Source organism: Lutra lutra, chromosome 14 (genome assembly GCF_902655055.1).
Source record: "Lutra lutra chromosome 14, mLutLut1.2, whole genome shotgun sequence".
NCBI lineage: Eukaryota > Metazoa > Chordata > Mammalia > Carnivora > Mustelidae > Lutra > Lutra lutra.
The window spans coordinates 7,118,739-7,145,970 of record NC_062291.1 but is presented as its reverse complement, the minus strand read 5'-3'; the positions used below and the strand labels follow the sequence as shown (position 1 = coordinate 7,145,970).

General features: G+C 50.5%; 1 long non-coding RNA gene across 1 annotated transcript; it reads right to left on the bottom strand.

Moving 5' to 3' along the window:
• Positions 1-18: 18 nt before the first annotated feature.
• On the bottom strand, positions 19-26,777 carry LOC125084580 (uncharacterized). Its single transcript, XR_007122648.1, has 3 exons — positions 26,419-26,777; positions 25,119-25,274; positions 19-336 (listed from the first exon to the last, which is right to left on the bottom strand). It is a non-coding gene; the product is annotated as an uncharacterized LOC125084580 (long non-coding RNA).
• Positions 26,778-27,232: the final 455 nt, after the last annotated feature.

Here is a 27,232-nt window from a genome sequence, read left to right as displayed (position 1 = left end):
ACTTCTAAGTCTACAGCTGAGGGAATTGAAGTCGGGCTCAAACAGCTACTTGTCCATCAGTGCTCACAGCGGCATTTTCTCATAACCGAAGGTAGAAACAGCCCAGGTGCCACTGATAGACGAAAGGATAAGTAAGTGTCGTACTCCTGTGATGGGACATTCAGCCATGAAAAGGAAGGAAGTACCAGCACGTTGCAGCATGGATGAAATCCAAAGTCGCTGTGCTGAGTGAGATACGCCAGACACCAGGAGCTACTATTACCCGATTCCATGTATGTGAGGTCCCTCCATTAGGCAAGTTCACGGAAACCAAAGGTAGACTCGATGTCACCGGGGCTGAGGGCAGGAGAAAGGAGAGAAATCACTTAATGGTTCCAGAGGTTTTATTTAGGGTAATTGGAAGAGTTTGGGATGTAAATGGTAGTGATGGTTGCACAGCATTGTGATACTCAATGCTATTGAAATGCACACTCAAAAATGGTTAAAATGGAAAATTTTATCACATGTCACATATATATATTCTACCACAACTCAAAAAATTAAGAATATAATATATATTCTTAATATATACATACAAATAATATAATATATATTCTTAATATACCAAGAACTGTTAAATGTGCACTTTATTTTTTTTTTAAAGATTCTATTTATTTATTTGACAGACAGAGATCACAAGTAGGCAAAGAGGCAGGCAGAGAGAGAGGTGGAGGCAGGGTTCCTGCTGAGCAGAGAGCCTGATGCGGGGCTCGATCCCAGGACCCTGGGATCATGACCCAAGCTGAAGGCAGAGGCCTAACCCACTGAGCAACCCAGGCGCCCCTAAATGTGCACTTTAAATAACTCAATTGTATGGCATGTGAGGTATACCTCAGTATAGTTCTTTTTTTTTTTAATCACTATAATTAAAGAAAGAAAAAAAGCTTGTGACCGAAATTGGCCAAGTGCTGATCACGTGGTAGTTGCCTACATTCAAAAGATTCCAAGATTCTGGTCTGGATACTTCTGTGAAAAGACTTTGCAGATAGAATTAGTTATATTTATTAGTTACCTATAGTTTTTAGCGACCTAAAAACGGAGATTTTTATCCTGCACAATGCAGGTGGGCCCTGACAGCCAGAAGAGGAAGGCAGAAGAATCAATTAAGGCAAAAACACAAAGCAGGTAAGATGAGGCTGAAAGGTAGGAAGGACGCCACCGGCCATCGGGTGTCTTCAGAGTGGAGCAAGGCAGTTACGAGCCAGGAGCAAGGTTACCTCTACCGGCTAGAACAAGTCCTGGCCAACAGTCAGCAAACAGACTTCAGTCCTACAACCACACGGAACCAGGTCCTGCTACCACCTGAATGGGCCTGGGAGTGGGTTCTTCCCCAGAGCCTCCAGGAAGGGGCGAGGCCCTGCAGATCTGGTGATCTCTACTTTTGAGTATGTTTGTCTGTAGTTTTGTTTCAAAAAAAAAAAAAAGGTAAAAAGCTACCTCATAATCATCTCACATATACTTGCATCCAGTTAGGATATGTGTTACAGCATAACTGGTAGGTGGGGCTTGCACAGGTGCACACAAAATATACCCAAAAAGCCTTGTTTGTTCCACAGCTCATTTTGGTTTGCAGACTCGGAGTCCTGCGTTGGCAGAAAACTCACTCTAGGGGGATTCGAGTTCCATGAGGTCATTTCTTAGTCACTGTGGGCTCAAACTCAGTCATATCCAGGAGTCCTGTTGAACCCCCTCCTTCCTCAGTGTTCTCCCCAGACCCCTATCTAGACTGTCTACAGCTTGCGGACCTGCCGCTTAGGATGCCCCCAGGCCAACACCCCCCACCCCTAGTCTCAGGCTGGACTTCAAGCCGCAGTGGCGGTGGCCGTGTTTGGCGGCTCATTTTACAGCGTCTCTCTCTGTGCGTCTTGGGGTGTTTGGTCCTGTGGTCCTCATGGGTCACTGCAGCCTCCTTACCCCCGCCCCTTGGCTGACGGGGGCTACGGTGTTTCCCTCGCCACAAGTGCAGAGGGGTAAGGTGCCGCTGTTCCTCCGTGCCCCAAGGGGGACATGGCAGTCAGTGGGCTGCCCCCTTCTTCCTTTCACCCACCCTCTCCCTCGGCTCTGAGCCCCCCTGGGGGCTCCTCCGTGCAGGGGTGTGGCCTTGCACTTCTCTTCCTGCTTATCCCTTGTTCACCAGCACCCCAAGGACATCCCTCCTGGGAACGTGTGGAGCCTCCATAGCCGGTCTCTCAGGGCGGGATAGAGAGAGAAAGGACATCCCAGAGGATGATGCCTCAGATGATCAGTTTACCTAACACGTACACGTACATAATTCAAGAATCCGAAAAAGAAAGAAAAGCATCACAGGGATGAAAAGTACTGTCAATAATGTGATAATCGCGTTGACACACGGTGACAGCCGGCAGCTACGCGTATCGTGGTGAGCATTTTGTGATGTATATGGTCGTCGAATCACTACGTTGTCCACCTGAAAATAAATAAATAATAAAGGCATAACTGATCTAAAAAGGCTTCTCAGAGGGAACAGATGCTGGGTCTTGAAAGGCAGGCCATGTAAATGCCATCGTTTCGGCCAGTCGTCCTAAAGCGAAGTGAATCTCACCTGCGACCTCGGCCATTTCACGTCAGTACTCACGACAACTGGGGTTTCTTAACTGAGGAATTGAAGTTTTGGGGGGTCTGCCTAGTAATCCCAGCACAGCTTCTCCTGTTTCATTCATCCACTCATGGATTTAAAGAACCATCACCACAGGTACTTGAGTGACTCAGTGGGGTAAGTGTCTGACTTTTGGTTTCGGCTCAGGTCCTGATCTCAGGGTCGGGGGGGGGGATCGAGTTCCCCCAAAACCCCCACATTGGGGCTCCTTGCTTAGCATGGAGCCTGCATGAGATTCTCTCCCTCTCCCTCCGCCCCTCCCCGCTCCCTCACACTCTCTCTAAAATAAATAAATCTTAAAAAAAAAAAAAAAGCAAAAACCACCATGCATTGGTTCTCCTGACTCAAAAAACATAAACGGTAAATTTAGAATGTTTAACACTGAAAGAGGTACGAAGCGGAGTCTCTGTTCCCGCCCCCTAGGGACGAGAGGGTGTGTGCACCGTCTGGACACATCAGTGCTGCGGATCAATGGGTAACGGGCGGCAGGTGCTCCTGAAGGGCGGAAGAGCAGAAGGGCTGCTCCAGACTCTGCAGTCAGTGCTCATTTCAGACCTGACAAGCAGGCAGGGTCCGCTCCCTCACGTTAGCTTGGCAGATGCAGGGAAGGGGCTGGAGCGAGCCCCTTGACCTTCCCTACCCTGGCGTCTCCCGCCTGGGGAAGGGATGGCATGAGACGCCGGTGCCCAGTTGTCCACCCGCCACTGATCACGGGGGTCTGTGCTCCCAGCGGCTACACGGGGGCCTCCATGTCCCCCATGCTGATGTCCACACGCGCCTGCGGGCCCAGCTGCCATCCTCCTCCTCGAGGGCTTACACGGGGAGGGGTAGTGTGGGGCAGACCTTCTCCCCTGAGACCTCCACTTCCTGTCACATCAGAGCCTCCTGAAGCGGGCGGGGGAGGCCAGAACAGTAAACGCACAGGCCACTTCCCACGGGGAAGGTGGCCCTGCACATGCCCCCACCAAGTCCAAACCGCCAGACGGGCCGCCCTGACCTTCCCCACCGTGTGCCTCCCTCCACAGTCCCTTCCTTGCCCTCCTGTCTGGGGGATGCTTCCAGGGTGGCTCCTGAAAGACTTCCAAGGACAGAAGCACATCACATCACAGTAACATTTGATGGGGAATGGGAATGACAAGGACACACCGACTCACTAGGATTTCTCGGGAAGGGCTGAAATCACTCGCGTTCGGGTCCCGCCAGACACACCTGCGCGGCGCCGTAAGGGTTTGATTTCCTAAATGCCAGCATGGACCACACGCTGGAGCTTCCGTCCCTGCGGAACTAAGCAAACCTGTGACAAAGATGTTGCAAAGATAATGGATATGTTGGGGGGAAACGTGGTCTTGAAAAATTCCTTCAGTGGGAGCCGGAGCGAGTGGCTCCGGGACGACCGGCCTGCAAGGAGGAGGCTCCAGGACCCCTGCAGCGCCGTCCCTGCCCCTCCGCAGCGACGCTGTCCGCACTGGCACTGGCCGCGGCTCCTCCGGGGTCAGGAGGTCCCGCCGCAGGCCAAGCACCTTACGGTGCGGAAGGACCGCAGGGGCCTTTGTGAAACAACAACAGCCAGAGTTAAGGGATGGAAGGGCCACAGGAGCTTCAAGAACAGGCTCTCCGGCTGGCTTCACGGTGGCTTGAAGCGAGCTGGGACTCCATGGGCCCCGGTGACAGCCTGACAGACGTCCAAGGTTTCCCTCCGGGCCGGTCTTATCACAGGCGATGCCACAGGAGACCACTAGAGGGCAGGGAAAGCCTCCCGATGCCTGCTTGTGGGGGGTGGGGGGGTGGCGATATGGGGGGTGGGGTGGGGATATGGGGTGGGGTGTTGAGGCTCCCAGGCCTGAAGGCCCAGATAACTTCCCTAAAAGACTTTGCTTAGGCTTTCCCATCGTCCTGCTCTAGAACTTTCCTAATACTGGTTAGTTGCCTCACCTGCTACCAAAGGAAGTCGAAATGTCACAATTTCTCAGTGTCTTCAAGCCTCTCAATGGCAGATTCCCCCCACAGAGCCCAGCGCCCTTCCTCCCAGCATCCTGTCTTCCTCAGTCAACGTTTGCAGAAGTCCGTGGCGCCCCTGCCACAGCAGCACGGTCCACGTTGGGAGGACCACACGGAAGCCTTCCTAAGTGTGCTCATGTGTACACGGACGTGTATACTCACCCCTCCGGAGCCCAGGTTCCCAGTGCATCTAAGTGGAGGCTGCCATGGAATTCCAGAAAATGCGGGTGCTATGCCAGGGAGACCCAGCGAGGGTGTATCTAGTTGCTTAGGAGATATTAATGCCTGGTGGTGCAAAACGATCGGCTCAAATATTAAGTACGGACCCTCCAGGAAGAAGGTTTCATCTGATGAATGTAAAAGCGAAAGGGGGTGCCTTCCTCACAATAATCTTGTGAAGTAGAATTTATTGTGCCCATTGCACGAGTCAGGAAGTTGAGGCCCAAAGTGACGTAACTCCCCAAAGGCCAGTCAGTCTGTAACTACCAGAGTAGAAGGTGCCTCTGGATCTGGTTTGCTCTACAGGCCACACTCAACACATCCTTCCCACCTCCCTTCTTATAGAACATTTTAAGTAGAAATTAGAGGTTTATTTTTACTGCATTTTTAAATTTTTAAAAAAATTTTATGGAATTTTACTTGTATTTCTGTATTTCTTTAACACATTTACATTACAAGGTTAAGTTCAAGAAAAAGAAATCACCAGAAAGCTCACTATTTAGCAATCAGTCCATTAATACATTGATATCTTATCCCAGAAATGTAAACACACACATACACACACAATCATCTTATGTGTATATTGTAAAATGTATATAACAAAAAATGGGATCCTGCTTAATATACTTTTAGGTATTTTGTTTTCCATTTAAATAAATGTGCATACGAACATCACTTTTAATGCCCATAATGGTATTATATTCTATGAATGGACAATCAACTCTCACAAACTCTCTTATAGACAAACATTTAGAATGCTTCTTTTCTCTCTCTCTCTCTTTGCTATGGCAAATAACACTTAATAAACAACATTGTACTTCTATCAAAATGTCCTTATTCACTTCTCTAGAATAAGACTCAATATTATTCAAAATGGTAAAGCTTTTGATATATACTGTCTAGAAGTTTGTACCAACTTATACTCCCACCAGCAGGAGTGTCTGAGAGCACCTACTCCCTGCGTTTTTATTCTTGAAGAGTTCTTTTTTCTTTTCATCTCTGCCAGTCAGACACATGAACACTGAGGGCTGGTTGTTTAGTAAAGCTTACATTCTCTTAGTTGAGTTCAACTTTTTAAATGTATATTTATCATTGTAAATTCTTCTATCAATTGCCTGTACAAGTTTTTTGGGTTTGTTTTGTTTTGTTTTTTTAATTGGAACAATCTTATTGACTTATAAGCACCCTATCTATTTTTAAGTTAATTAGCCTTTGTCTCATATATTGTGAATAATACATCCCAGGGATTTTTGGGTTCGGGATTTCTCTACCTTACAGGAGGCTTTAATCTATACGTAGTGGGAGAGGGAGAAGCAGGCTCCCTGCTGAGCAGAGAGTCCAACATGGGGCTCTATCCCAGGACCCTGAAACCATGACCTGAGCCAAAGACAGAGGCATAGCCGACTGGGCCACCCATGCGCCCCGCATCCCACATATTCTTACAGTTTTGTCTTGATGTGATGTTGACATTCCTCCCACTGAGAAGAATGCTTCCGTTCCTTCCTTTGAATCTAAGGGGGCCTGTGACTAGAGAGGGGCTACCTTGTCGTGCCTGGGCTAGACTATTCGAGATAGAAGAGTTTCCTGGTCGCACTGGATTCTCTCTCTAGCATCCCGGCCTCCACAATGTGAGGAGGCTCAGTCCTCATGGGGAGGCCACGTGGACGTGTCTGGCCTGGAGGCCCCGCTGAGGCCCCAGCCTAGAGCAGGCATTGACCACCGGACATTCAGGTGAGGAGACCTCCCAGGTGACTCCAGCCCATGCTGCTAACAGCAACCCCGTGGCCGCAGTCCGGTGACCCTAGTCAGCCCTGTGTTGCCCGGGCCAGCCCTGTTTTAAATCAGAACCTCGGAGGCCGGGAGCAGGCTTAGTGTTCTTTTGAGCTCTGCACGAGTGACTTTGGTATGCAGCAAGGTGAGAATCACTGAAAAAGTTTCTGGGGGAAAAAAGAACCTTATGAGATGTTGATAGGGAGCTGGTTGCATCCATAGATAAATCGGGGAAGAATCATTATCTTTTTTTTTCCTTTAAAGATTTATTTGCGAGAGAGAGTTGCGGGGGAGGGGAAAGGGGAGAGACTCTCAGCAGACTCCCCACTGAGCGCGGAGCCCGTGTGGGGCTGGATTGCACGACCTGACCCGAGATCACAACCTGAGCCGAAACCAAGGGTCAGATGCTCAATGCACTGAGCCACCCAGGCACGGTGAGAATCAATGTCTTGATAACACTGAGGTTTCCAATTCATTCCATTTATTTATCTCTCCATTTATTTAAGAAGAACTATAATTCCTGAGCAATTAGGACACTCTGGTCCTTAGCCTAAATCATGTATATAATCATATTTTTACTGATGTGTCATCCGGGCCCAGAGAGGTTAAGACACCTCCAAAGACCACACAGCGAGCATGCCAGAATTCCAAGCTTGATCTGTCTAATGCTCTTTCTCCTTCAATCTGCTGCCTCTTCTCACTAGTAAGGAGGCAGACAGCCCCCAGCCAGTTCTGGTTTAGGGCATTTTATTGGTATAATCAATTGCCTTTAAAGAGAGATGAGGGATTGATAAAAACGAAAGAGAAATCAGGTTATCTAGAGTAACATGGAAATATGTCCAAAATGCCAAGCTAAGTGAATAAGGAAGGCATAGAACACTGTGTATCCTACTACCCATTCTGGAACAACCAAGCACATGTGTTTGCACATGGGGAGGGCCTGGAGGGGACACGAGAAATTCTTCACAGTGGCTCTAGGTTGGGGAATGGTTGGGTGCTGGTGGGGTTAGCGGGGTTAGTGAGAAGGATTTTAACTTTCCATTGTAGACTATCCTCTGCTGTCTTCAGAGTGCTTTATTATAAGCATGAGTTACCTTTACAATTAAAAGAATTTCTAGTTGTGAGAGATGGGGAAGAGGGTCCCCATGTTGCCAATTGCAGAATCTTGAAAATGAGAAGCTCCTCGGTTCCCCTTCCCCACTGTGGTGACTGTGGAGTAACTCCATCCTTCTGAAGGTCACGGGTACGGGCTGCGCCTGGCAAGGGTGGGGGCGGGGGAGGCAGGTGTGTACACCTGTGGGAGCAGACCTGTCCCTGTCGTGCCCTGTGCTCCCCCGAGAAGGTAGGCTGGGCGTGTCGCTGTAGCCGCTGCCTGCAGGATGCGGCCGCGGGCTGTCCCTGGGGTGTGCACAGACCGCTGACCCCATCTCCAGGGCCGCTCAGCCGTGGCTCGCAAGGGCTTGCAGCAGTTCCTGTCCACGGACAAGGGCACCATGTGGAAGTGACAAAGAGGAAGCTGTGGCTCTGGGGAGGGCCGCCTGCTCCTGCCCTTTGGGGGATGAAGTACTCCTGCAAAAGGCTCAGCAGGATGGGCCATGCCCCCTAGTGCAGCCTCGGGGGTCCCCGGAGACCCAGGAGTGGATTAAGTCTTCACTCTGGCTCTCTCTCTCCCTTATGTCATTGCCCGCAGCCAACTGCACCCAACAACTCGCCCTCCCCAGGGCACTTTTCACACAGCACTGAAATGGCCTATTTCTGTGTCCACATTCCACACTGGCCCGTGAGTGTTTTGAAGGCAAGAACACTGTCTTACTCCTCTTTGCTTTCCCGATGCCTGGAATCCTGCAGGCAAACAACACAGACATAACAGGCACACCCTAAGTTTTGGAGGGAGGGACGGAGGCACGGATGGGGCTAATGCAGGGGAAGCTGACATATTCCCACCAAAATGAATGTGCCTCCAGCCCAAACTCTCTCTTGTCGCCTAGATGTGGCCCCACACACACCAGCCCGCTGCCCCATGAGTGTGGGCCGGAGAGGTGCATCTTGCTCTGCACACACAACACACCCCAGAGACACTGGGTATCTGTCCTCACTGGTGCTCCCGGGTGTCCAAGAAGAGAACAGCCTTATGAAAGCTGGTTTGCAGAGCCCCAGGTGGCGCAGGTCAGCCATGAGCACTGTTGGCCACTACTTACGGGGGGGTCACTAAGTGGGAAACAGATGCAGGACAGGTGCAGGCTGTGCATGCTCAGGGCCGGGGAGTCTACCGTGGTGCTGGCCGGCTCCCGACTCACACCTGTGTCACCGCAGAGCTGAGCTACATAGACTGAGCACAACGCGAGTCCTGAAACACAATCTGGGTGAGCCTCGGGAGTTGAGAACCCGGCTTAGGGAACTGAGCCCGGTGAGGGAACAGCGCAGCCACCGCCTGTTCACCTAGGGGGTGATTTGACTGATGATGTTGGTTCTTAACACTCGTGGGAGCCTCCCCAGTATAATCTGAAACTACCCCACACACGGAGGTCAGGGGGAGGCCGAAGGAAGAGGCAGCCTACTCCAGGTCGGTGGGTGAGAGGTGGTTTTTGTTTTTGTTTTGTTTTTTAAGATTTTATCTATTTATTTGAAAGAGAGAGAGCACAAGCAGGGAGCGAGAGGAGCAGACTCCCTGCTGAGCAAGGAGCCCGATGCAGGACTTGTTCCCAGGATCTTGAGATCATTCCCTGAGCCAAAGGCAGATGCTTCACCGACTGAGCCAGCCAGGGGCCCCTGGTGTCAGGTTTAATACACAAAGGGAACTTGGATAGAAGACTCATCTTGGGCAGAGGCAAAGGGAATGGATCCTACAGCTGCTCACCAGATCTTAACAGTTTCTACAGAGAGAGGCCTTAACTGGGGCCAGTTAAGTAGACTGGGCAGGTGTTCTCAACACCACGTCATTATCTCGAGGCTGCGTCCTTGGAGCCGCCTCTAGGAATAGGAGAGGCAAGCAAGACCCCCATTCTGAGGACAGGGGAGGGGCCGAGAAGCTTCTGATTGCCTGGGCCTGGCTTGGGTCAACTGGTGGTCACATTTTTTTTTTAAAGATTTTATTTATTTATTTGTTTGACAGACAGAGATCACAAGTAGGCAGAGAAGCAGGCAGAGAGAAGAGGAGGAAGCAGGCCCCCCGCTGAGCAGAGAGCCCAACTCGGGGCCCGATCCCAGGACCCTGGGATCACGTCCCGAGCCGAAGGCAAAGGCCTAGCCCACTGAGCCACCCAGGCGCCCCTGGTCACATCTTTTTGAAGACTTTGCCCAGAAGCCGGGCACCGGGGCCCTAAGCATAAGCAGACGACGCTTTCTGCCCAGAGGTAAGCGGACATGTTATTTTAGGACAAATGATTCTATTTAATGAATATGAATATTTTATGCTTCTCTTGTCAAAAAGAATTGAGACAGCTGCCCACATCTTCAGGGAAGTGGGTTTTGATATGTTAGGGAGTTCTGTGTTCTGGAAGGCTTCAGGCTTCTCTCAAAGGCTTTGTGGCAATTTGCATGTGAGATTCCTGTGACCCTGACTTGAGTCACAGGGTCACAGGGGACAGTGGGGAGTAAAGCAGCCTTGAGCCAAGCAAACTGTGTCAGGCAGAACGGGGGGTGCCCAAGGAGCTGGGGAGGAAACAAATGGCTGCTGTGGGCGTCCCTCCTCAGTGGGTCCTACGGTCCTAGCAGAGGGTCACATCACTGACCTGTCCTCTTCAGGGGCCAGAAACTGGCCACTGTGTGGAGAAGCCGTATCTGTTCATTTCACTGCGATGTTATGATCATCCCAGCCCTGAGCTTAGTGACTCCTTTAATATTTTTATTTCCTTCGCTCTTCCTGCCTTTGATGTACCCTGGTGATACAACTGAGGAATCATTCCTTTATTTTGAAAAGCTAGAATTTGCTGGTCACCCATTTCATTTTTTTTAAATAGTATTTGCTTGTGCATCTGGAGTTGAAGCAAAGATAAAAGCTCCTCTCCCCAGGGCAGTGTATCATCTGCTCATTATTAACAAGTACTTTGAACACGGAGGAGAATCGGGATTTTAGCGTGGGGTTAGTTGGCGATTAGAGCTCCTCTGCTGTATTCTTTTTGTATTATTCATTCACTACTCAAAGATCCACTTCGTGCTTATATGTTGCTTACAAAACCTCATGGCTATTTGTAAAAATTCCTTTTTTTTCGAGCTATAATTGACAGATAACATGATATTAGTTCCAGGTGTCCCCCATCAGGATTTGACGTCTGCACACATGGAGAAGCGATCACCACAGTAACTCTAGATAACAGCCATCACCATACAGAGTTGCATGTTCTCTTCCTTGTGATAAAAACTTGCAACATCTCTTATCAATTTTCAAACGTGCAAATTGGTATCATTGACGATATAGTCAGCATAGTACCCATGACGAGCCCAGGATTTATTTTTTTCATTTAATAAGTGGAAGGTTGCATCTTTTGGCCCCCTTCATAGTTATTTAAATTCCCAACAACATGTATTGTTTGCTCTACAAAACTATTGTTAGGAGGCATCCACACTCCCGGCGGGGCTGGGCTGGAGGAACCCAGCACGTGTAGGTGCTTACTCTCCGTGCCAGGTGTCGGTGCCGGAGAGTCTCGGCTGACATCCAGCGCACCCCTAAGCCAGAAGCACGACAGGACTGGGGAGGCTGTTCTCGAAGCTGGATCACACGGGTCGTGAGGCCTCTGCCGGGACTGAGTCCGTCCATCCCTGGGACAATTCCACCTCTCTGCGATTGCACTCCAGGGAGCCAGTCTGTCCCGCAGCCCTGTGTCCTTCTTTATAACGACGGGAATGCCCGCAGGAGGGCAGCCGGCGGAGGGCGGGACCTGTGTGCGCCCCCAGTGAATGTTAACTTGTTAACCTCACACACAGGCTTATCTCAGCAAAACAGCTGATGTATCGCTGTCTTGGGCCACCAGCCTTCACTGGGGTTTTGTCCACAATCCTCCTCTCTCTCAGCGACCATGACCTGCATCTAGAGGGCAGCAGCGACACACGGGTTCCAGCCTGAGCAGGTCCAAGAACACTGCCATGGGCAGCATCTCCAGGGAAGGTGAGCCCAGCCCAGGCTGCGGATCCCTGGCCCGGGTCACAGAATTGCCGGAATTTCTGGATGACCCGCTGAATCCGAGGGGAAAAGCGCTGGCGGAGAGGAGGAGCTGGGGTAGGAGGACTGGGAGGACTGGGAGGACTGGGTCTTCATCGGGTCACAGAAGGCCTGGAGTCTCCGCCCAGCCCTGTTGCAACTCGATCTTGGGCAAGGCCAGCTGGCCGTGAGTTCCCTGTTGCAAAGTGACGCTTCCCTGAAGGGCCAGGCAGGCAGGAATTCTCTGCGGGCGGAAAGTGGAACCGAAGCTCTGTCCCTGCAGGTGAAAGTCCAGCCCACGAGCCACCCCCTCTCAGCGTGCCTCTGCATTCACCAAATCAGCCCTGGCCGCGGGGCCACGCCACGGCGGCTGTGACCCAGACTCCCAGGGAAGTGCACTGGCCTGGGGCCCTCTTCGCCCCTGTGAGTGACCTTTTTGCCCTCCACACAAATCCTAATTTTTGTAAGCAGACCTCACCCGTCGTTTGAAAAACATCATTCTCAGGTCTCAGGCCTAATTTTCAATTTCTGGTATTTTTCCTCTAGGCTCAGTGTAGCTTCTTTTTCCAGACCTCAACTGTGAAAGACCCATTCTCACACCCAACGCCCTCAGGCTTTGGCCCAGGCCCCTCACCACCCTCCTTGTCAAGCCTCCTTGTCCTCCAGCAGCCCCGGAGCGTGTGCGTGCGTGCGTGCGTGCGTGCGTGTGTGTGTCTGTATGTGTGTGTGTGAGACTTTCTCCCATGAGGCAGAAGCCAGTAGATGGAACGACATCTAGTCAGTCAGTCAACAAACATTGATTAAGAACTTCCGTGTGCGTGGCCCAGGGCCAGAGCAGTGAGAAAACAAAATCCCTGTCTTTTCGGTGGGGGATGGCCCGGCAGTCACTGCTGAGAAGAGCGGGGTTTTGAGGCCCCGTAGGGCCACGCCACTAACACCAGAAAAAGGCGAAGTGGGTCTCGAGCTGACCCAGCCGCGCACACCCATCCCGGGCGGGGCTCGCCTTCTGCTCAGTGCCCGCAGGCCTCGGGTTTCATCTAGGGAAACCTTAGGAAAGCATTGTTTCTCCCACCAGGGTCTGAATGCTGTGAGGATCTCTGAGAGTCTCCACATCAGCCTGCAGGCTGCTCTCTTTTAAGGAGAGGTTGGGAGGAGAGAAGATGCGTTTCTTTCCAGGCCTCGACAGTCTGGAACTGACTCCAGACATGTGGCACCTGGGCAGCGGCGGGGATGCCCCAGGGGGGAAATCAGAGGAAGGTGGATCTGGGGCCAGGGGTGAGAGGAGCTGGACTCGAGCCAGGCCAGGTAAGGTGGGAAGAGCAGGGACCCGAGGGTCACAGGACCACCAGAAAATGACGTTCCTTGAGTGCCGAAAGGAGGTCAGGCACTCGTCACAATGGTAGCCCATGGGGGGTGCGGGGATTGCACGGTGAGGAGGCCCCATATCAGTCCTCCTCCTGTTCCTCTCCAGCTGTGTGTCCCCTCATGAGTTACTTAGCCTCTCTGGGCCTCATTTCACTCATCTGGGAAACACTTCTAATGATGCCTCTTTTAGGGGATGGTAGAGATAATGTCTGGAAGGGAATGGGCACAGGAGATCTGTGCCATAAATAACCCGTAATAAATAACCATAAATAACCATAAATAACGCCAATCTTAGTTACCATACATGCGTACAACGAGTCTGGGAGGTTTATTCCCTCGCAGAAATCTTAGAGATCATCCAGTCCAGTGGTTCTCAAACTTGGATCAGAACTACCCAAAGACACATTAACGCGTACATTTCTGGGCTCTACCCTGCATAGGTTCTGATTCAGTATGTCTGGGTAGAGGCTGAGAATGTGCGTTTCTAATAAGTCCCAGGTGATCCTGATGCTCTTGGTTCGGAGACCACACTCTGAGAAACACTGCGGTAGCCGACGTTACTGATTTTAGAGGCAAGAGTCCTGAGGCTCAGAGCGTTTGCTCCTCGCCCATGGTCAACAGAATCTAGGCTTCCCAGCTCCTGTCCAGGCCAAGGTTGGAGACAGGAGAGCAAAGTGCCAGGCACCCACGGAGGGCCAGATGCAAGAAGTCAGAGTCCGGGCAAAGGGCTCCAGGATGCATCCAAGGTTCTAGCAAGAGGACTGAGCTTGACAGGGAGCAAAGGAAGGGAACAGGCCTCAGTGCAGGCCTGAGCCACAATAGCCTAAGTCTCTGGGCTCAAGGAAGTGTGTGTAAGGATAAGGTGTGGGTGTGCAAGTAGATCAATAATTACACAGATGGTGTGGGTGGGGATGGGAGATGAGTGTGTCTGTGTCCATGAGTGTGTAAATGTGAGCGAGTGTGTTTGAATATGTAAGTCTGTGTGTCTGTGAGAGAGAATGTATTCATCTTTGGGAATGAGTATGTGAGTATTCGAGTGTGAGTCTGGGTAATAAGTGTGAGTGAGCAAGAGCATGAGTGAGTGTGTTTGAGATGAGTGTGAGCATTTCTGGGTGGGTGAGTATAGAAGGTGTGTGATTTGTGTGTGTATAAGTGTGTGAGGATATGTGTGTGAGTGTGTTTGAATACATGAGTCTGGATGGTGTTTAAGTATGTGAGTTTGTGTGTGTGTGAATGGGGGTGTTTCTATGTGAGTTTCTATAGGAGTGAGAGGACGTGTGAATGTGGGTGTACTAGTCCGCTTGAGCTGCCACAAATTACCACAGACCGAGCAGCTTAAACTATATAAGTTAATTTTCTCACAGATCTGGAGGCAAGAGGTCTGAGATCAAGGTGCTGACCATGTAGGGAAGGAAATATTTTCCTTCTACCCCTCTATGTTCTTCGCTGATACACTAAATTGACATGAGATAGATTAACAGGGAGAAATCAAATTTAACTTTGTATGTGCAGGAGCCCCATAAAAATATGAGACCTTGAGGGAGTCAGACAACTGAGGCTTATTATACCATCCTAAGCTGGAGCAGATAGAGGCTTGGGGCTTTGGCGGAGGAGGGGGTGGTCTACGGCACAGACCACGAGAAGAACAGATGCTTGTCGTGCCTTGCAGGTTTGTCTTTCAGGTAAGACCATTATCTCTGGCCATTGCTGTTATTTGAGGCCAGGACCCCATTTAAATTCTTCTAGGCAATTAAGAGAGAGAGAAATTTTTTTTTCTGAATGTTCTGGGTCTTGACTGCCTTCAGCTCAAAATAATCAAAAAGCAGCACATTCTGAGGTCACATACTCTCCCCCTCAGCAGGTTTGGCTTCTTCTAAGGTCTCTGTCCGTGGCTTTAAGGTGGCCGCCTTCCCCTGTGTCTTCACATGGTCATCCCTCTGTGTGTCTGGGCCCTAATCTCATTTTATTATAATGACACCAATTAGAGTGGAGTAACTCCTCTAATGACCTCATTTAACCTTAAATGCCTCTTTTAAAGGTCCTGTGTCCAAATGCTGTCACTTTACTGAGAGTCAAGACTTCAACACAGGAATATCAGGGGGAGAGAGTTGGGCCTGTGACAGTGTGTGTGTGTGTGTGTGTGTGTGTGTGTGTGTGTGTGTGTCTGTCTGTGCCTGTGCTTACAGAAAGTTCCAGAGGACACCCTCATCAGCGGCCTGTCCTTCAGGAGCCCTGGCATGTAAGAAATCTGCCTCATCCTGGGCTTGTGAGTTTATGAGGGAGGCTGAAGAATTCTGACCTGCCACAGGTTCACGTGATTCTTGTCAGGATTGGAGACAAACTCCTCCTAAGTTCCCGTAGTGTGTCACCTGTGTGACGCTTTCCCCCAAGCGCTGCCCCGTGACAGCCTCGCCTTCACAAGCCCGCCCTCCCTCATGTTCCCTGCACAGAAGAACAGTTTGAGAAGCGTGACTGCCCTCCAAGGACACGCTGGTTCTGCCCACACCAGCCCCCGTGGCCTTGCCTCCGTCAGGAAGCACTCCTCACACGCTCTGGTCCTTTGCTTGTCTCCGAGGCCAGATCCCATGATTTTTAAAGCTAGAAAAGATGTTTTTGAGACTCCTTCTAGTTAGGAAAGCTTGTTCTTTCATAGAGAAAGAACTGTTTGTGGGCCTGAGGGGGATGTGGCAATAATTAATTTCAGGCCTTCTGAAAGGCGTGTTTTCCATTTGGAACGGATTATTACCCAATAGACCATCCTTTATAGGAACCGAACAAAGACTCGCTGACACAATCCCAACTGTTGGCTGTTCCCAGGACAGCTGGACGATTATTCTGCTTCTGGGTGCGGCACACACAAAAGCAGGGACCTGAGTACGCAGGGACTCTTTGAACCGGACAAGTGCTGAGCAACGAGCCACCAGTAAAAGGTCTTGAGGGGTCTCTGGGGCTGCAGTCCTGTCACGAGGGTGGACGGCGGGCTGCAGGCCGGTAAGCATGGGGACTGGCTTACTAGTCCGACTCTGTCACCGGGCCCATGCCATCACTGGCACTCACTAAATGTTTGTTGACCGAATGACTGGCTGAATACTGAAAAATTTGAAGTAAAGGGAGGAAAAGAGAAAGCTGGAGAGATGTGATCACAGGCTTCCTTCTGGAAGGGTCACTGCCATGGTGACCCTTCCTTTCAGAAAAGCTTTTGGACAGGACACATGTCAGTCTACCTAAACTCCTTATGGAGCACCCATTGTATGCAGAGCCCTGGAAGGGAATCAAAAGAGCTGTTCTCAAGAATTTTTATTTCCTGCTTCTGTGCTAGATTTAAAAAACCATAATTGTAACTCTAGACATGAATTAGGGTTCTCCGGAGAAACAGAACCATTAGGAATATTGACAGGACACAAAACGAGATTTCTTTTCCAGTTTACCAAGATGCAATTGGCATATGACATTGTCTAAGTTTAAGATGTACAACATAGAGGTGTTTCAGAAAAAGGTTTATCCTGAGGGACTGGCTCAGCAGTTACGGAGGCTGAGAAGTCCCACGGTCGGCTGTCTGCTAGCTGGAGGCCCAGGAAAGCCCATGGGGTCATCCCAGTCCAAACCCGAAGGCCTGAGATCCAGGGGAGACAATAGTGTAAGTACCAGTACAAGTCTGAAGGCCTGAGAGCCGGGAGCACTGATGGCCAAGGGCAGGAACAGATGAACGTCCCAGCTCAGGAGGAGACAATTTACCCTTCCTTTGCCTTTCTGTTCTCTTCAGGCCCTCATGGACGAATGATGCCCATGGGCATTGGTGAGGCCATCGGTTACTCAGTCTACTATCAATATTTCTATTGAAACGCTAATCTCTTTAGGAAAGGATCTCAGAGATACCTCCAGAATAATGTTTAACCAGCCCTCTATTCACCCTTTAGCCCATTAGGCAGGCACATAAAATTAACCATCACAAGACATGAGGAAAAGGACTGGATGGAAAATAAAAAAAATAATGGTCATTGATCATACTGAGGTCGTGGGAATATGGCTAACTTCATTTTTTTCGTCCTAACTTTCTATGTCATTTTTTGGCTTTTACCGTCAAAATAGGCTTTTTAAAGTGTGTGAAATGTCTGTGTTGTGGTCACTGCAGTCAGCTCGGACCAGGAGTGCCTCCCTGCACCCCCCTAGAGCCAGGATGGGGGCTCAGTAGCACATGGGGGATGACCCCAACAGGGGCAAACCCCAACCATTCTTGGGGCAGAATGGGGCCCAGATGTGCACAGAGTGTTCTCTACACACTCTGCCCCAATAACCTGAAAATCTACCTCCATTTTTCACTCTTCTCTGTCACATTTTCCCACTCATTCTTTCATTCAGCCGATCTTTGTTCAGTCGCACTCTATGAACCATGAGCTACCCCAGGCCCTGGGCAAAACAGACTGAGAATCAGGCCCCAGATGCCCAGCTTTGGCTTCTAGAAGAGGTAGATATTTAAACAAATATGGAAACAGGAACAATGATGTGACATCAGAGCTCGGGGCTGGGAACCTGAGCTGAAAGAAAGGGAGGCTTCATGGAGGAGGTGATGCATTTGAGGTGAGTCTCAAAGAAAACGCAGCAGATAAATAGTTCCAAAGACTTTCTGTGAGGTGGGAAATATGCCAGGAAGGCATGGAGGATTCAGCTGCTGTTGCCTCATGGGGGGCAATGGATGTTGTTTATAGGAAGTGGCTGTGAGGACATGAGCCCAGGCTCGTCTGCAAAGGAGTGTGGACTTATCCTACGGGCAATGGCTTGCTTGGGTCTAAAAGCAGAGTGAGGACATAGTAACTGGCTATTTAGCAAGAGAATTCTGGGGCCATCAGAAGGATGGGGAAGCCAGGTACCGGGCTAGAAGAGCAGAGAGAAGGCTGGGGTGGAGGGTCGATGAAGGTCTGATCTAAGGACCCAGCAGTGGCTGTTAACAAGCTACTGTATTACTGTGACTTTCCCATCAGTCAGGTGGGAGGGGGAACCCAGCAGGTCCAGGCCATCTCCTCTAGTATGAACATACTCCCGACACCAGGATACCCTCTTAGGTCCTTACCCCTCTGTTTCTGCCGCTGACACTATGCCTACAGGGTCCCTGGCTGCCCTCCTGCCCTTGTGCCTGGAAGGCAATCTCCAAAGCCCAGGGTTGGGCTCACCTCCTCCGTGAAGCCCACCAGGGAGACCACTCTCCCTCCTCTGATTGTCATGGCATTGATGTCCACACTCTTTCATCCTGGTTTTGCACGATAGTTACACCTTCTGAAAATGTGTCACATCTCAGAGTACAGATGAAGCTCTTTGTGGGGAAGACGACATGATCTAAAGCCTGTCTGGGCCTCAAGGTGCTGGCACGGTAAGCCGGCCTAACCGACAGCAATAGATGATTGAGTGACTGACGGATTGTCACCTGTCACTCTGCTGTCCTCAGTGCTATTTGTGGACAGATGGGGGAGTGGGGGGTGGTTTGTGAGAACAGGCACTGGGCGGGAAGCCAGAAGCCTCTGCACTTACCGTAAACTCACAACCTCGGGCCACTTCACATCTCTGGACTTACTTCCTCATCAGCGAAAAAGCAAAGGCAGATCTGTAATCGCTAACTCCTTGTCCCTTTTCACTGACAACAGAATCCCCTTCCAAATGTGGGCTTATTAGAGACAATAGGTGGAAGTGAATCTGCTTTGCACCAAACCCTCCTCTCCCTCTCCTCCCTCCCTCCTCCTTCTCTCGGATCCGTAGCAGACTTAGAAAAACAGCTGCTACACTGCCAGCCTCGGTGGTTTCCTGCAAGACTCAAAGGCCTCCAGGCTCCAGGATGGCACAAATGACCTGCAGGACAGCTCTAGGTCTACGCACAGCTCTTGTCTGTTATGCTGTGGCTGGGTCTAGGTTGGGGCCTTGGTCAAGCCCGTGCTACCTAACTACATAGAAACAGTTACTGCAAAATTTCCCAAGGAAACCGAAGCCAGGGTTTGGTTTCCACTTCGATTGAGCAACTTCCTTCCAGGCACTCAGGCTCCTCAACAAAGTGTTCTCTTTCAACAGAGGCAAGTCCGGCAACACACAGGGGTTGTGATTGTACGTGTGACATACATACACACATGCACTGTCGGGAGGAAGCCGGGCCCATGGTTACTCTCTCGTGGGGGATGTTTATCGAAGTTTGGCCACCTTAAAACTCTTAAGAACCTGGGCTAGGTTGAGTCATGTTGATGGGCAAGGTGGAGGCAAGGGACAGTGAAGGGTGTGATGGCAGATTTAAGCTAATGAGGGTCACAGCAAATCCCAGAGGACAGTTCATGTCCCACAGGCAGCCACCTAAAAGTAGTTTAAATCCATGCTGAAGGGGTCCAAGACTCTCATGAAGAAATCTCCCTTTCAAAGTTGTGTCTTCTCTGCAGGACAGCTGAGGCTCGAGGTCCCCCCACCAGCCCAGCTGCGAGGCCCCCACCTGGCCCCCAGCACCCCGGGCAGGACCCTCCACCAGCCTCGCCTGGCCCTGAGAAGGAACAGGAAACCCTTGGCCAAGAGGGTCGCCTCAAAAAGGCCTAAATTCCTGGGTTTGCTTTTTTCTGACCTGTTCCTAGTTATGTTTGGGCTAGTTCGGGCTGAGGGACTACAGGCGCTCCCTTCAGGTTTCCCCTTTCTGTGGGTACCTTGATCCCAAACTTCCCAAACCCCACTGCCTACTGGTTACCACTTTTGCCAAACCTTGACTTCCGGGTCGCTAATCCATTTCCAGGCTGCTAATCGAGTCTGTGTCTCTCTCTCTGTCTCCCTGTCTGTCTCCGTCTCTCTGACTCTCTCTCTATATATATTCAATCTCCACAAATAACTTCCAGCTTCAGCCTTTTCTGTCCCTAAAGGAACAACTGTAGTCAAAGATAGCCCACTAACCCTATCTACCTCTGAACAGCACAGTTCCTGTGCTCGCCTCTCGGGTGCTTGTCATAGGGACTCTTGGGAACCGTGTCATCTCCAACAGAAATGACCTGCAGAGTCATGGTGGTTAGTGTAGACAGGCAGAGGGCGGTGTTACTGTACATGTTTATGGGGGATTCGGCCCAAAGGACCCCTCGGTACTGTGATGGAGTGAGTGTGTATGTGTGTGTCTAGAGAGAGACAGACAGACAGAGATGGAGACAGAGTTGAGCATTCTTACCAAGGGGCTTCTGTCAGCATAGACGGGACCCAAAGCGAATGAGCTGTTCGTTCAGTATATGTGCTGCCAGAGCAAGCACAAGCTGTTTGCTCATAGGACAGACGAAATATGGCCTTCCTTTGGCATTCCCTGCAGGCGATGGCAGCTCTGGCTCTGGACACTTACCCCACGATCCGGGAAGGGCCTCGGAAGTGAAGGTGGTCAGGAGAACCGCCCAGCGCTCTGCAGTGGATTCCGGTCATTCCGTGGGAGGTCCCCCTGCTCTACGTGCATTTCACATGTGACGATTTCCCTGTCTCAAGCCGGCTTCGTCTCTGCGGTCACTCATTTCCGTCTAATCACCTTTGGGCACCAATACAATTTAGGAGCAACCACCGGACAGGCCCAGGTTCCAAAAAGCTCCACACGATGATATGTTTATTGTGCCCCAAACACTTTTTTGGGCCCTTAACATGCTCTACCTCATTTAACCCCAGAAGGGTGCTTTTATAACCCTTGTTGTTGCTTTTTTTTTTTTTTTTAAGTAAACTCTACACCCAACATGGGGCTTGAACTCATGACCCCAAGATCAAGAGTCACATGCTCTATTGACTGAGAGAGCCAGGCACCTCATGTAAACCTTATTTTTAAAAAATCACTTTCGGCAGCTGAGGCTAGTAGCCTGCCCATGGCCGCCCCGTCAGTAACATGATGAGGGTGGGATTGGGAGTCTCCCCTGCAGTCCCCACCGGCGGAGGAAGGAGTTCTTGGAGCCTACCCACCCGGCTTCAGTCCCCGCTCGTCGCACACCAGCTGCGAGTCTTGGGTGAGTTTCCGCACATGTGGCTCGGGGCACTAACAATAAATGATACTTATTCTTGGGGCCGTAAGGGGCTCATCGTCATGTGGCTCATCCACCCCTGCCTCGTGTTTACGAACACCAAGACAGACTGACAAACGTTTTACTCTGAAAACGACAAGTTCAATGAACTCTATACAGCCTCCATGTCCTCCGAGTACTAATGTTTTGCCGCCTTTTAAAATCTTTTCCTCCTCTGTGTACATGCTATCATTACGGATATTTTTGTGGGACCATCTGAGAAGTGAATTGCAGTAATTGTAGTATTTTGCCCCTTGCTTCTAGGAATTGGGAGATATAGCTATCTAGCTAACTAGCTAGATAGCTATAACTATATCTATATCTATATAGCTAGCTAGCTAGATAGCTAGCTAGATAGCTAGATAGCTATATCTCCCAATTCCTGGGTTCACTTTCTTCTGACCTGTTCCTTGTTATGTTTGCACTAGTTTTGGTTGGTGGACTACAAGAGCTAGTTTCAGATTTCAGTTTCTAGATATATATAAATACACACACACACACAGATATATACATATATAAGTAAACTGACTACACGCACACACGTCTAAAGCGACAATACAATTGTCGTATTCAGGAAATTCAGCATTAATACGACATATGATCTACTATAGAGCCCATATTCAAATTTCACCAATCAACCCAATACTATCTTTTAGAGAAATTGCTTTTCCCTATTCCAGGAGCCAACCCAGCATCACACTTTGTCCGCAGTTTCGTGCCGCGCTCATCTCCTTCACTCTGGGATAGGCTCTTTAGCCTTGCTGTGTCGCTCATGTCAAACCACACAGGGCTTCTAGAATGCCCCTCACCTGGGCCTGTCTGATTGGTTCCTTGGGATTAGGTTCAGATGACGCACTTTGGGCAGAACCACTACATAACGTTATGTCCTTTGTGCATCATGCTGAAAGGGACATGATGTTCGTTTGAATTTGTGGGGAGATACCAGGGGACTACATATATCCTGTTCCTCTCAAATTTGCACCCAGGGGTTTCTAGCACAGACCAGAAAGCGACACATTCCACGACACAGGCACCCAGTCTGCGCCTGGCTGCCCACGTCTGCCCACGTCCCGCTGTGGGTACCCCCTGCGTTGTCCCCCTTCTCCCCCACTGTGAGGACAGGGTCGGCTCCCCATGCCTCCTCCTCACCCTTCCCCGCCTGTCACAGAGGTTTGCACAGAGAGGGACTCCATAAATACTTGTTAAATCTAAATAAATGTTAAACATGCATGATCAGAGGTCCCGGGTATCTGGTCAGGATTAATGTCTCAATCATGGTGACGTAAAGAATGATTTCATTTATACTGAATTGAAGTGAGGCTCAAGGAACACAAACATTCTTTGTTTCATCTGCCTGTGGGGGACTCGGACAAGGAACTCGGAGTGGAATGAATGTAAAAAATAGGAGGGAAGGAGAGACAGAGAGAGGGTGGGGGAAGGAGTGAGAGGGGAAGGCAGGGAGCAGGAGGGAAGGAAGGGCTGGGGGTGGGGGAAGGGAGGACTCAGTAGGAACGACCTCCTGACCCAGCCACTCTCCTCCGTGCTGGGTTTACAGCAGCAGAGTAAGAGACCACCTGGGTGTCCTTCACCGGAGAAAAAGCACATTGTGGTGGATGTGGATTCATTCATTTAGTCAACAAATATTTACTGAGAACCTCTGTGGCCTGGCACGGTTCTATTTGTGGAGGCTATAAAGCAACGTCCCTACCTTGAAGGAACACACACTCGAGTGACGGCTAGCTGACAATGCACAACTATCCCCCACGTGCACACACCCGTGGGACCACACTTACACTCATACTCACACATCGGGGTGCAGAGAGAGGCACAGGGTACAACACCCTGGGCCGCCAGAAGCAATGAGCGAGATTCGCGGACAGAAGAAAACGTAAGAACCGTCAGCTGAGAGAAGGCAACAGAGGGGACGCCGCAGGCCCATCTGTAGAACTTAGGGTCACACACACGGATGTCTGTGTGTATACGCACACACGTATACCCCATGCACGGGCAGGAGTGCACGTTTACCTCGGGACAGGTACGTACTCGTGTAAGTGCGGAAGCCACACGGCGAGGACAGAGGTCGGCAGGGGATAGATGGGGAAAGACGGACATGAAACAGACAAGCTCCACCCAGATGAAGGACAGGAGGCCGGGGACCAAGGTGTCTGAATGTACCGAGGCCAAAAGCCCCGGAAGGGAGACTCTGTCGCCAAGGACAAGGAAATGGACACCTTCCCCCTCCTCCCCACATTCTGGAACCAGGGCGGCCTGCAGTCTTTGTGCTTCTCCCTCTGTCTGTGCTGCTCAGCGCCCTGGGGAGCAGCAGGAGTGAGCATGGTAACAGAAGGAGGGGCCAATGGCTCCCCTTGGGAAAGCTCAGTTTTCCCCTCTGTGAAATGGGAATGATAAGAGCACTCATTTTGGGCCCCCGGGACCCGAGGCCTGTAAAGCTCTCATCACAAGACCTGGCTCACAGTGCATTCTTGGAAATTCTTTATTAACGTCCTTATCTTTTGCTGCCGTGAAAAGATTGCCAAACCCGCTGCGTGCCAGAGCCTATTCGGAAGACGGCTGATAAAAGTCTGGTAACTTTTGCCAAATGATGCCTGTGGCTTTCACTTTCTAAACACGGCAACCTTGACCCTTCTTGGTCAGTTCCTGGGATCGGGGGCTAGAGATCACTCTGGTACAAACCCCACCTGGGCGTGTTCCTGTAGAAGAACCAGAGGAAACCCAACACGGCCCTGCTGATCTGTCTGAGAACGTATCAGATGGCTCGTGTTTAGTTTTCAACGGACTGTGCTCAAGATGGATTGTTTTTTCTAGAAATTTGCAGTGGGACCCCACAAGTGGCGGGGTCAGAGCCGCAGGAAGAAGCGGCGTGTGTGAATGCGGGTGTGCCGGCTTGCTGCAGGTGTTTGCTGAGTTTCCATCCGTTTGTTGTATGGCCCCAAATCTCATGTTATGGCACCGGCACTCAACCCTCAGCTCAGGCTGGCATTTATGCCTGAAGTTGGCGGGGTAGCTCTGGCAGGAATTATGAGCACCGTTTGGAAATCTGTACTCATCCGAGGCTCCAGGTTGCAGCATGGCGGTAATTACAGGCCGACCCAGAGTTTCACCGGAACAAAGAGTGAGGCAGCTCTTTTTGGCTGAGATTACAGAGCTGTCACGAGTGCTCAGCCCACTGAGTGGTTGGAGAACAGAGAGAAGGGTCCCCTGGGAGGACAGGGACACGCAGCTGTGAGTCCCAGGTGGCTGCATTTCTGCCCAGAAAAACACAAGTCAACAAGCACAACACTTGGGATTGACTCCTCAGAGGTCCGCAGAAGGTGCTGGACGGCGAACTCCTTGAGGTCAGGGACTGTGACTGATGGACCTTGTTCCCCCAGAGGCTGACACAAGGCCTGGCTCGAAGCGGCCGTTCAGTGTTTGCCAAATAGAATCAAGGGTTGAGGGAATTTGATTAAAGCTAAAAACAAAGGTAGCTGTCATATCTTTTTGCAGGGCTGCCGTCAAAATGAATACCAGCTCTTATGTACAGAAGGGCAACTAACCACCACCTTATCGGCTTCTAAGATCTTTTTTCCCTTTAGAAATGCCAACTGCGGGGCGCCTGGGTGGCTCAGTGGGTTAAGCCGCTGCCTTCGGCTCAGGTCATGATCCCAGGTCCTGGGTTCGAGCCCCGCATCGGGCTTTCTGCTCAGCAGGGAGCCTGCTTCCTCCTCTCTCTCTGCCTGCCTCTCTGCCTACTTGTGATTTCTCTCTGTCAAATAAATAAATAAAATCTTTAAAAAAAAAAAAAGAAATGCCAACTGCAGGGTCTCCCTGGGTGCAATTACCAGGAACATTCTCACCAGCTCAATCCTATATTCCTGTTTGTATCAATGGAATAGCATGTATGCACCTGCCAAATGCTCTGATTCTCCGTTCCCACACTCACCAAAGCCAGGTCACTGGAGCATCTCTGGTCTACAACTGCTGGCTCCCTCTGGTAGCAGGGCAGTGGGCAGGGTGGGGAGGAGTAGCAGTTGGGGAAGGGGAAGAGGAAAGGCTCCTTCTCTCTCCTGCCTCCTGGGGTCCAGTCTTTTCCTTAAACCTGCAGAGCCGGACCCACACACACATAAAGAAAGAAGAAACGGAGGTTCATTTTGCTCTCTGGTGTCTCGCATCTGGTCTTCCAGATCATTTCAAGGTGTCTTGTTCTTCCAAGCAGCTGCCGACCAACCGCAGTCCGTGCTGGGCAGACAGGAGTCTCATGAACCCACATTCTCACCCTTCCCTGCGGACTCCCTTATTAGGCTGTTTACTGTGAACACCTCTTTGTTTAGAACGAGCGCTTGTCTCTGCTACCTGAATCACAGATGAGTACAAATATATGATGGCACATGGAAAATTTCCCTCAGTCTCCCCAGCCTTCTGAGCCAGTTTAGAGCCAAAGAAGTTCTCTCCCTCCCTGGATACACTACATCTATCAGAGCAAGTTCCTCTTCTTAGTCAGTGTCTTACAGACAATGGTAATGGAGTTGATCTTCTCAGTTCTGGAAAGAACCCGCTGAAAAGCTAGGACTCCAGCTCAGAACCAGGAGGACAGCTTTTCCCTTTACTCCTTGTCAAATTCATCACTAGGTATCAGAGGAGATTTAGAATTGACGGGTGTGGTGGTTTCTTGATCAAAGAGCGGTGTCTGGCTGTGCGTGTCCTGGCACCAGCGCCCACGCAGAGGATCTGGTGAAGAGCGTGGTGCTGAAGGGGGGTAACATGGTTTGAATGGCGCTCTGCTGTGGCCATCTGCGTTGCCTCGAGCAGAACCGAGAACCACTCTGGGCTGTCTGCACTGGGAGACGGTCTAGCTGAGCAGTGAGGACCTGGCCTTCATGCCAAAGCGCCGGGGTTCAAATCCCGGTTCTGTGTTCTCTTTTTGAGCAACTTAACGTCATACACTGTGGACCCAGTTGTCATGATTATAAAAGGAGAATAGTAATTGTACCTATTTATAGACTAGTCCTGAGGATTCAATGATTTAATTTACATAAAGCTCGTAGAAGAACCCTGGGGACCAGGGCAATGGCTCAGAAAAAGAAAAAAGGAGTTGACATTATGGATAAAATGGGGCTCGTATTGCCCACCTTACGGGAGAGTCTTAGGAACGAAGAGCCCCAGCTCTGTTATTGGGCGCCCACCAAGCCCTCAGTTGTGCCTCAGTCCCTCCCTTTCCGACGCTGGGGCACCCAGACACTTACTTACGTGAGCACACGCGGGAGCTGTGAAAGGAGAAAAGCAGGAAGCAGATGCCGTGGGTGATGGTGTGTTGGAGCACATGGGAGGTGGGAGTGTTGTTACCCAGCGGCCTAGGACCCACAAGGTTCCCTGTCCTCTCTGCCATCCTTCTGCCTCCAGCTTGTTGCTCAGCAGGGCAGGCCCCTCAGAGGCACTGGACCAGACTCTCTCTCTCTCTTTGTTGAACCTCTCTCCGGAGGCTGCTGGATCAATATGGTGGCCCCCAGCACAAGCCCAAGACTCTGGGACAGTCTACAGTTCATCTGAAGAATCATCCATCTTCCAGAGCAAGCTTTGGCAAACTTCTTCTTAAAGAGCCCCAGAGGAGGGGCGCCTGGTTGGCTCAGCCTGTTAAGCGTCTGCCTTTAGCTCAGGTCGTAATCCCAGGTTCCTGAAATCGAGTCCCACGTCAGGCTCCTTGTTCAGCAGGGAGCCTGCCTCTCCCTTTGCCTCTCTCTCTCTCTGTATCTCATGAACAAATGAAAAAAAAAAAAAAAAAGAACCACAGAAGAAACCTTTACTACTTTGTGATCATTTGCCCATATGCTCTCTGTCACCATCACTTGATTCTGCCTTGGAGTTCCAAATCACCAAGGACGATACCTACACGAATGGGCACTTACCAGGAAAAGTTTATTTAGGGGCACTAAAATTTCAACTGCATTTCATTTCCACGGCTCACGAAATGCATGTCTTCTTTTGATTTTTTTCCTCAGCCATTAGAAAATCTGAAAACCATTCTTAGTTCACAAGCCACACAGAAACAGGCACGGGGCT